The sequence below is a fragment of the Garra rufa genome, chromosome 1 (assembly GCF_049309525.1).
Source record: "Garra rufa chromosome 1, GarRuf1.0, whole genome shotgun sequence".
NCBI classification, from domain to species: Eukaryota; Metazoa; Chordata; class Actinopteri; order Cypriniformes; family Cyprinidae; genus Garra; species Garra rufa.
The window spans coordinates 68,543,889-68,555,292 of record NC_133361.1 but is presented as its reverse complement, the minus strand read 5'-3'; positions in this window follow the sequence as shown (position 1 = coordinate 68,555,292).

Here is an 11,404-nt window from a genome sequence, read left to right as displayed (position 1 = left end):
CAATGAGCCGGTCGATTTGACACCTCATTCATGGATCTACGACAAACGCTGTGGGAGGAGTAGCGCGCCGAAGTTTTGTCAGGGCGAACAGTAATAGTAATACTAGATATGTACATTTCCTGAAGAAAATGTGAGTGGTGCTTGCAGTGGCAAAACTCGGCCCTCGGTTGCTAGGGTATTGATATGCAGTTGCTATGGCACCCATGATGGTTGCTAGAGCCGTTGCTATGGCACCTGAGCTGGTTGCTAAGGTGTTGCTATGCGGTAGCTAGGGTACACAGGGTGGTTGCTGGGGCCGTTGCTAAGGCGTTGCTATGCGGTTGCTAGGGTACCCAGGGTGGTTGCTAGGGCCGTTGCTGGGGTACCCAGGGTGGTTGCTAAGGTGTTGCTATGTGGTTGCTAGGGTACCCGGGGCGGTTGCTAGGGTGTTGCTATGCTGTTGCTATGGTACCCGGGGTGGTTGCTAGGGCCGTTGCTATGGTACCCGTTGTGGTTGCTAGGGTGTTGCTATGCGGTATCTAGGGTACCCGGGGTGGTTGCTAAGGTGTTGCTATGCGGTTGCTATGGTACTCGGGTGGTTACTAGGGCCGTTGCTATGCGGTTGCTAGGGTACTTGGGTGGTTGCTAGGGCCGTTGCTAAGGTAACCGGGCTATTTGCTATGGCATTGGTATGCAGTTGCTAGTTGTCAAAGATCATTACTATGGAGTGTTATAGAGGTCTTTTCCTGATTAGCCCTTAGCTAATTGCTATTAACATGAAGCTATTGAGTGCTAGCATGTGTAGCTTGTTGAGAGTTTGCTAGCATGAGTCAAAATTGGCAACTCCCATGTCTATGCGACATTCTGATACAAAAATATAGGTCTTGATAATTGGTTGCTAGGGTACTCTGTTTGGTTGCTAGGGAGTGGCCAATGACGACACTGTAAAGTGTAGTTGCCTGTATGAGTGATATAAACCAACCCCCATGTCTTTGTGACATTCAGGTCAGAAGATATGCCTGTGTGGCTTTAGGTTGCTAGGGTACTCTGTTTGGTTGCTAGGGAGTGGCCAATAACGACAATGTAAAGTGTAGTTGCCAGTATGAGTGATTTAAACCAACCCCCATGTCTCTGTGACATTCAGGTCTGAAGATATGCCTGTGTGGCTTTAGGTTGCTAGGGTACTCTTATTGGTTGCTAGGGAGTGGCCAATAACGACAATGTAAAGTGTAGTTGCCAGTATGAGTGATTTAAACCAACCCCCATGTCTCTGTGACATTCAGGTCTGAAGATATGCCTGTGTGGATTCGGGTTGCTAGGGTACTCTGTTTGGTTGCTAGGGAGTGGCCAATAACAACACTGTAAAGTGTAGTTGCCAGCATGAGTGATTTAAACCAACCCCCATGTCTCTGTGACATTCAGGTGTGAAGATATGCCTGTGTGGCTTTGGGTTGCTAGGGTACTCTGTTTGGTTGCTAGGGAGTGGCCAATTACGACACTGTAAAGTGTAGTTGCCAGTATGAGTGATATAAACCAACCCCCATGTCTCTGTGACATTCAGGTCTGAAGATATACCTGTGTGGCTTTGGGTTGCTAGGGTACTCTGTTTGGTTGCTAGGGAGTGGCCAATGACGACACTGTAAAGTGTAGTTGCCAGTATGAGTGATATAAACCAACCCCCATGTCTCTGTGACATTCAGGTCAGAAGATATACCTGTGTGGCTTTAGGTTGCTAGGGTACTCTGTTTGGTTGCTAGGGAGTGTCAATGTTGATTGGTGATTGGGCGTTTGCTGCCCCGACTCAAATGAGTCCGCCCCCATGTCTCTATGATACTCTGATCCAGAGTATGCATCTGTTCCCTTATAATGGAAGTCTATGGGATCAGTTGCTAGGGTGGCCTAAATGGTTGCTAGGGCGTGGCTTGACACCTTCATGATGATCCGGAGAGTCTGATTGGCCATCTGAGTAAAATGAGCCCGCCTCCATGTCTCTAGGCCAATGTGATGCTGAGTTATGGCCAATGCAAAATGTCTATGGACTTCACCATAGTAAAAGAAAAACCCTCGCCATGTATTTGAATAGGGCAAATTTGGGGGGCTGTAGCGCCCCAGGGGTACAACATATACCCCATTGCGAAATGATCCTGAGAGTCTGATTGGTTGTCTGAGTAAAATGAGCCCACCCCCATGTCTTTAGGCCAATGTGATGCAGAGTTACGCTCAATACAAATGTCTATGGAAACTCCCATAGTAGGAAAAAAAAAATTATTTCATGGGCGATCCCTCGCCATGTATTTGAATGGGGCCACTTTGGGGGACTGTAGCCCCCCAGGGGTACAACTTATACCCCTTTGCGAGGTGGGGTCTCGCACAGCTTGATAGCCTCTCCAAATGTGGCGAATCACGTGTTTCTGAGAAATTCTCGCTCTGCGCTACGTCCCGTCAAAGTTTGCCACAATGCATTGTCTATGGGACGTTTTTGGGGCGCTTTTTCGCCCCGTGTGATGTCATCGTACCCCCGATCGCTTATAAAAGTCATAGCACACCGAGTCTATATAGGACGCACGATTTGACGCCCGTTTCGAGGGTCTACGACAAAAACTGCGGGACTAGTTACGCGCCGAAATGTGTACGGAATCTAGTATAATAATAATAACTAGATATGTACATTTCCTGAAGAAAATGTGAGTGGTGCTTGCGGTGGCAAAACTCGGCCCTCGGTTGCTAAGGCTGTTGCTAGGGTTCCCATGATGGTTGCTAGGACCGTTGCCAGGGAACCCAGGGTGGTTGCTATGGTTACCGGGGTGGTTGCTAGGTAGTTGCTATGTGGTCGCTAGGGTACCCGGGGTGGTTGCTAGGGTGTTGCTATGTGGTTGCTAGGGTACCCAAGGTGGTTGCTTGATGTTGCTAAGCGGTTGCTAGGGTACCCGGGGTGGTTGCTATGGTGTTGCTATGCGGTTTCTAGGGTACCCGGGGTGGTTGCTAGGGTGTTGCTATGCAGTTGCCAGGGTAACCGGGGTGGTTGCTAGGGTGTTGCTATGTGGTTGCTAGGGTACCCAGGGTGGTTGCTAGGGTGTTGCTATGCGGTTGCTAGGGTACCCGGGGTGGTTGCTAGGGCCGTTGCTAGGGTACCCGGGGTGGTTGCTAAGGTGTTGCTATGTGGTTGCTAGGGTATCTGGGGTGGTTGCTAGGGTGTTGCTATGTGGTTGCTAGGGTATCCAGGGTGGTTGCTAGGGTGTTGCTATGCGGTTGCTAGGGTACCCAGGGTGGTTGCTAAGGCGTTGCTATGTGGTTGCTAGGGTATCTAGGGTGGTTGCTAGGGTGTTGCTATGTGGTTGCTAGGGTACCCAGGGTGGTTGCTAGGGTGTTGCTATGCGGTTGCTAGGGTACCCAGGGTGGTTGCTAGGGTGTTGCTATGCGGTTGCTAGGGTACCCGGGGTGGTTGCTAGGGCCGTTGCTAGGGTACCCGGGGTGGTTGCTAAGGTGTTGCTATGTGGTTGCTAGGGTATCTGGGGTGGTTGCTAGGGTGTTGCTATGTGGTTGCTAGGGTATCCAGGGTGGTTGCTAGGGTGTTGCTATGCGGTTGCTAGGGTACCCAGGGTGGTTGCTAAGGTGTTGCTATGCGGTTGCTATGGTACTCGGGTGGTTGCCAGGGCAGTTGCTATGCGGTTGCTAGGGTACTTGGGTGGTTGCTAGGGCCGTTGCTAAGGTAACCGGGCTAGTTGCTATGGCATTGGTATGCAGTTGCTACTTGTCAAAGATCATTACTATGGAGTGTTATAGAGGTCTTTGCCTGATTAGCCCTTAGCTAATTGCTATTAGCATGAAACTATTGAGTGCTAGCATGTGTAGCATGTTGAGAGTTTGCTAGCATGAGTCAAAAGTAGCAACTCCCATGTCTATGCGACATTCTGATACAAAAATATAGGTCTTGCTAATTGGTTGCTAGGGTACTCTGTTTGGTTGCTAGGGAGTGGCCAATGACGACACTGTAAGGTGTAGTTGCCAGTATGAGTGATATAAACCAACCCCCATGTCTCTGTGACATTCAGGTCAGAAGATATGCCTGTGTGGCTTTAGGTTGCTAGGGTACTCTGTTTGGTTGCTAGGGAGTGTCAATGTTGATTGGTGATTGGGCGTTTGCTGCCCCGACTCAAAGGAGTCCGCCCCCATGTCTCTATGACATTCTGATCCAGAGATATGCATCTGGGCCCTTATAATGGAAGTCTATGGGATCAGTTGCTAGGGTGCCCTAAATGGTTGCTAGGGCGTGGCTTGACACCTTCATGATGATCCAGAGAGTCTGATTGGCCATCTGAGTAAAATGAGCCCGCCTCCATGTCTCTAGGCCAATGTGATGCTGAGTTATACCCAATACAAAACCCCTATGTAAATTACAATGGGTTTTCATGGGACGTCCCTTACCATAGAAAGTCAATGGGGCAAATTTGGAGAGCTCTTGCACCCCAGGGGTACAACTTTTACCCCATTGCGAGGAGTCTTCTCGCACAGCTTGATAGCCTCTCCAGATGTGGCGAATCACGTGTTTCTACGAAATTCTTGCTTGAAGCTACGTCCCGTCAAAATTCGTCCCAATGCGTCGTCTATGGGATTTTGGGGCCAAATTATTACCCCAGGTGACATCATCGTACCCCTGATCGCTTATAAAAGTCGGGGATTTATATTCCCATATTGGCCGCACAATTTGACGCCCATTTCGAGGGTCTACGACAAAAATTGTGGGACGAGGGACACGCCAAAATTTGAACGAAAGAGGGGCATTTGCACCCCAGGGGTACAACTTACACCCCATTGCGAGATATGTTCTCGCACAGCTTGACAGTCTCTCCAAATGTGGTGAATCACGTGTTTCTACGAAATTCTTGGTCTGCGCTACGTCCCGTCAAAGTTGGCCGTAATGCATTGTCGTTGTAAATTTAGGGGTGGTTTTTTGCCCCGTGTGACATCATCGTACCCCCGATCCCTTATAAAAGTCATAGCACACCGAATTTATATAGGACGCACGATTTGACGAAGTTTCGAGGGTCTACGACAAAAACTGCGGGACTAGTTACGCGCCGAAAAACGTACGGAAGAAGTAAGAATAATAATAATAATAATAAGCACGCACAACAATAATAGTGATGCTTTGCCTATGGCAAGCACCACTAATAATAGTTATGTGAGATAATAATAGTGATGCTTTGCCTATGGCAAGCACCACTAACTAGATATGTACATTTCCTGAAGAAAATGTGAGTGGTGCTTGCGGTGGCAAAACTCGGCCCTCGGTTGGTAGGGTGATGTAATTGGTTGGTAGGGTGTGGCTATGAAGATCATAGATCACTACTTATAGGACGAGTCCAAACCCACAAACCTCTATGACTTTCTGATCCAAAGATATATCACAAATTGTATGGCAATGTTTGTCTATCTGAGATTTTGCCCAAATTTCTCGCCCGCTTTACGTATAATCGTACGCCCGATCGCTTCAAAAATTCAAAGCACACCTCTCCTCAATAAGCCGGTCGATTTGAGATGTCATTCATGGGTCTATGACAAACGGTGCCGGACGAGTTACACGCCGAAGTTCCTATGGGCCTGCATGATCATTCTTCCAATGAAAGTCTATGGGATATTTTTGGCCACTTTTTTGTGTGCTGTTTGAATATCGTACTTTCAATCGCTCCGAAAAGTCATAGCACACCTCTCCTCAATAAGCCGCAACATTTGACACCTCATTCATGGGTCTACGCCAAACGGTGCCGGACAAATTACGCATCGAAGTTCCTATGGGCCTGTCTGTGTGTGTGAGAAAGTGACAGTTGAGATTCAAATTGACAGACATTCTGCCATTGTAAATCAATGGGATTTTTTGGCCCGCTTTTTCCTCCGCTGTGTGAACATCGTAGGTCCGATCGCTTAGAAAAGTCATAGCACACCTCTCCTTAGTGAGCCGGTCGATTTGACACCTCATTCATGGGTCTACGCCAAACGGTCCGGGACGAGTTACGCGCCGAAGTTTTGTCAGGGCGAACAGTAATAGTAATACTAGATATGTACATTTCCTGAAGAAAATGTGAGTGGTGCTTGCGGTGGCAAAACTCGGCCCTCGGTTGCTAAGGCTGTTGCTAGGGTTCCCATGATGGTTGCTAGGACCGTTGCCAGGGAACCCAGGGTGGTTGCTATGGTTACCGGGGTGGTTGCTAGGTAGTTGCTATGTGGTCGCTAGGGTACCCGGGGTGGTTGCTAGGGTGTTGCTATGTGGTTGCTAGGGTACCCAAGGTGGTTGCTTGATGTTGCTAAGCGGTTGCTAGGGTACCCGGGGTGGTTGCTATGGTGTTGCTATGCGGTTTCTAGGGTACCCGGGGTGGTTGCTAGGGTGTTGCTATGCAGTTGCCAGGGTAACCGGGGTGGTTGCTAGGGTGTTGCTATGTGGTTGCTAGGGTACCCAGGGTGGTTGCTAGGGTGTTGCTATGCGGTTGCTAGGGTACCCGGGGTGGTTGCTAGGGCCGTTGCTAGGGTACCCGGGGTGGTTGCTAAGGTGTTGCTATGTGGTTGCTAGGGTATCTGGGGTGGTTGCTAGGGTGTTGCTATGTGGTTGCTAGGGTATCCAGGGTGGTTGCTAGGGTGTTGCTATGCGGTTGCTAGGGTACCCAGGGTGGTTGCTAAGGCGTTGCTATGTGGTTGCTAGGGTATCTAGGGTGGTTGCTAGGGTGTTGCTATGTGGTTGCTAGGGTACCCAGGGTGGTTGCTAGGGTGTTGCTATGCGGTTGCTAGGGTACCCAGGGTGGTTGCTAGGGTGTTGCTATGCGGTTGCTAGGGTACCCGGGGTGGTTGCTAGGGCCGTTGCTAGGGTACCCGGGGTGGTTGCTAAGGTGTTGCTATGTGGTTGCTAGGGTATCTGGGGTGGTTGCTAGGGTGTTGCTATGTGGTTGCTAGGGTATCCAGGGTGGTTGCTAGGGTGTTGCTATGCGGTTGCTAGGGTACCCAGGGTGGTTGCTAAGGTGTTGCTATGCGGTTGCTATGGTACTCGGGTGGTTGCCAGGGCAGTTGCTATGCGGTTGCTAGGGTACTTGGGTGGTTGCTAGGGCCGTTGCTAAGGTAACCGGGCTAGTTGCTATGGCATTGGTATGCAGTTGCTACTTGTCAAAGATCATTACTATGGAGTGTTATAGAGGTCTTTGCCTGATTAGCCCTTAGCTAATTGCTATTAGCATGAAACTATTGAGTGCTAGCATGTGTAGCATGTTGAGAGTTTGCTAGCATGAGTCAAAAGTAGCAACTCCCATGTCTATGCGACATTCTGATACAAAAATATAGGTCTTGCTAATTGGTTGCTAGGGTACTCTGTTTGGTTGCTAGGGAGTGGCCAATGACGACACTGTAAGGTGTAGTTGCCAGTATGAGTGATATAAACCAACCCCCATGTCTCTGTGACATTCAGGTCAGAAGATATGCCTGTGTGGCTTTAGGTTGCTAGGGTACTCTGTTTGGTTGCTAGGGAGTGTCAATGTTGATTGGTGATTGGGCGTTTGCTGCCCCGACTCAAAGGAGTCCGCCCCCATGTCTCTATGACATTCTGATCCAGAGATATGCATCTGGGCCCTTATAATGGAAGTCTATGGGATCAGTTGCTAGGGTGCCCTAAATGGTTGCTAGGGCGTGGCTTGACACCTTCATGATGATCCAGAGAGTCTGATTGGCCATCTGAGTAAAATGAGCCCGCCTCCATGTCTCTAGGCCAATGTGATGCTGAGTTATACCCAATACAAAACCCCTATGTAAATTACAATGGGTTTTCATGGGACGTCCCTTACCATAGAAAGTCAATGGGGCAAATTTGGAGAGCTCTTGCACCCCAGGGGTACAACTTTTACCCCATTGCGAGGAGTCTTCTCGCACAGCTTGATAGCCTCTCCAGATGTGGCGAATCACGTGTTTCTACGAAATTCTTGCTTGAAGCTACGTCCCGTCAAAATTCGTCCCAATGCGTCGTCTATGGGATTTTGGGGCCAAATTATTACCCCAGGTGACATCATCGTACCCCTGATCGCTTATAAAAGTCGGGGATTTATATTCCCATATTGGCCGCACAATTTGACGCCCATTTCGAGGGTCTACGACAAAAATTGTGGGACGAGGGACACGCCAAAATTTGAACGAAAGAGGGGCATTTGCACCCCAGGGGTACAACTTACACCCCATTGCGAGATATGTTCTCGCACAGCTTGACAGTCTCTCCAAATGTGGTGAATCACGTGTTTCTACGAAATTCTTGGTCTGCGCTACGTCCCGTCAAAGTTGGCCGTAATGCATTGTCGTTGTAAATTTAGGGGTGGTTTTTTGCCCCGTGTGACATCATCGTACCCCCGATCCCTTATAAAAGTCATAGCACACCGAATTTATATAGGACGCACGATTTGACGAAGTTTCGAGGGTCTACGACAAAAACTGCGGGACTAGTTACGCGCCGAAAAACGTACGGAAGAAGTAAGAATAATAATAATAATAATAAGCACGCACAACAATAATAGTGATGCTTTGCCTATGGCAAGCACCACTAATAATAGTTATGTGAGATAATAATAGTGATGCTTTGCCTATGGCAAGCACCACTAACTAGATATGTACATTTCCTGAAGAAAATGTGAGTGGTGCTTGCGGTGGCAAAACTCGGCCCTCGGTTGGTAGGGTGATGTAATTGGTTGGTAGGGTGTGGCTATGAAGATCATAGATCACTACTTATAGGACGAGTCCAAACCCACAAACCTCTATGACTTTCTGATCCAAAGATATATCACAAATTGTATGGCAATGTTTGTCTATCTGAGATTTTGCCCAAATTTCTCGCCCGCTTTACGTATAATCGTACGCCCGATCGCTTCAAAAATTCAAAGCACACCTCTCCTCAATAAGCCGGTCGATTTGAGATGTCATTCATGGGTCTATGACAAACGGTGCCGGACGAGTTACACGCCGAAGTTCCTATGGGCCTGCATGATCATTCTTCCAATGAAAGTCTATGGGATATTTTTGGCCACTTTTTTGTGTGCTGTTTGAATATCGTACTTTCAATCGCTCCGAAAAGTCATAGCACACCTCTCCTCAATAAGCCGCAACATTTGACACCTCATTCATGGGTCTACGCCAAACGGTGCCGGACAAATTACGCATCGAAGTTCCTATGGGCCTGTCTGTGTGTGTGAGAAAGTGACAGTTGAGATTCAAATTGACAGACATTCTGCCATTGTAAATCAATGGGATTTTTTGGCCCGCTTTTTCCTCCGCTGTGTGAACATCGTAGGTCCGATCGCTTAGAAAAGTCATAGCACACCTCTCCTTAGTGAGCCGGTCGATTTGACACCTCATTCATGGGTCTACGCCAAACGGTCCGGGACGAGTTACGCGCCGAAGTTTTGTCAGGGCGAACAGTAATAGTAATACTAGATATGTACATTTCCTGAAGAAAATGTGAGTGGTGCTTGCAGTGGCAAAACTCGGCCCTCGGTTGCTAGGGTGATGTAATTGGTTGCTAGGGTGTGGCTATGAAGGTCACTACTTATAAGCCGAGTCAAAAGAGCCCAAACACAAGCCACTATTTCTTTCTGATCCAAAGATATATCACAAATTGTATGGCAATGTTAGTCTATCAGAGATTTTGCTCACATTTCTCACCCGCTTTACGATAATCGTACACCCGATCGCTTCAAAAATTCATAGCACACCTCTCCTCAATAAGCCGGTCGATTTGAGACGTCATTCATTGGTCTGTGACAAACGGTGTGGGACGAGTTACACGCCGAAGTTCCTATGGGCCTGCATGAATATTCTGCCAATGAAAGTCTATGGGATTTTTTAGCCAGCTTTTTCCTCCGCTGTGTGAACATCGTAGGTCCGATTGCTTAGAAAAGTCATAGCACACCTCTCCTCAATGAGCCGGTCAATTTGACACCTCATTCATGGATCTTCGTCAAACGGTGCCGGACAAATTACACACCGAAATTCCTATGGGCCTCTGTGTGTGTCTGAGAAAGTGACAGTTGAGATTCAAATTCACAGACATTCTGCCATTGTAAATCAATGGGATTTTTTTGCTCGCTTTATCGTCCGCTGTGTGAACATCGTAAGTCCGATCGCTTAGAAAAGTCATAGCACACCTCTCCTTAATGAGCCGGTCGATTTGAGACCTCATTCATGGGTCTACGCCAAACGATGCGGGACGAGTTACGCGCCGAAGTTTTGTCAGGGCGAACAGTAATAGTAATACTAGATATGTACATTTCCTGAAGAAAATGTGAGTGGTGCTTGCGGTGGCAAAACTCGGCCCTCGGTTGCTAGGGTGATGTAATTGGTTGCTAGGGTGTGGCTATGAAGATCATAAGTCACTACTTATAGGCCGAGTCCAAACCCACAAACCTCTATGACTTTCTGATCCAAAGATATGATCTCACAAATTGTATGGCAATGTTTAGTCTATAGGAGATTTTGCCAAAATTTCTCACCCGCTTTACGATAATCGTACGCCCGATCGCTTCAAAAATTCATAGCACACCTCTCCTCAATAAGTCGGTCGATTTGAGACGTCATTCATGGGTCTATGACAAACGGTGCCGGACGAGTTACACAGAATTTCCTATGGGCCTGCATGATCATTCTTCCAATGAAAGTCTATGGGATATTTTTGGCCACTTTTTTGTGTGCTGTTTGAATATCGTAGGTCCAATCACTCCGAAAAGTCATAGCACACCTCTCCTCAATAAGCCGCAACATTTGACACCTCATTCATGTGTCTACGGCAAACGGTGCCGGAAAAAATACGCACCGAAGTTCCTATGGGCCTGTGTGTGTGTGTGTGAGAAAGTGACAGTTGAGATTCAAATTGACAGACATTTTGCCATTGTAAATCAATGGGATTTTTTGGCCCGCTTTTTCCTCCGCTGTGTGAACATCGTAGGTCCGATCGCTTAGAAAAGTCATAGCACACCTCTCCTTAGTGAGCCGGTCGATTTGACACCTCATTCATGGGTCTATGACAAACGGTGTGGGAGGAGTTACGCGCCGAAGTTTTGTCAGGGCGAACAGTAATAGTAACACTAGATATGTACATTTCCTGAAGAAAATGTGAGTGGTGCTTGCAGTGGCAAAACTCGGCCCTCGGTTGCTAGGGTGTTGATATGCAGTTGCTATGGCACCCATGATGGTTGCTAGGGCCGTTGCTATGGTACCCGAGGTGGTTGCTGGGGTGTTGCTATGCAGTTGCTAGGGTACACGGGGTGGTTGCTAGGGTGCTGCTATGCGGTTGCTAGGGTACCCTGGGTGGTTGCTAAGGTGTTGCTATGCAGTTTCTAAGGTACCCGGGGTGGTTGCTATGGCCGTTGCTAGGGTACCTGGGGTGGTTGCTAGGGTACCCGGGTGGTTGCTA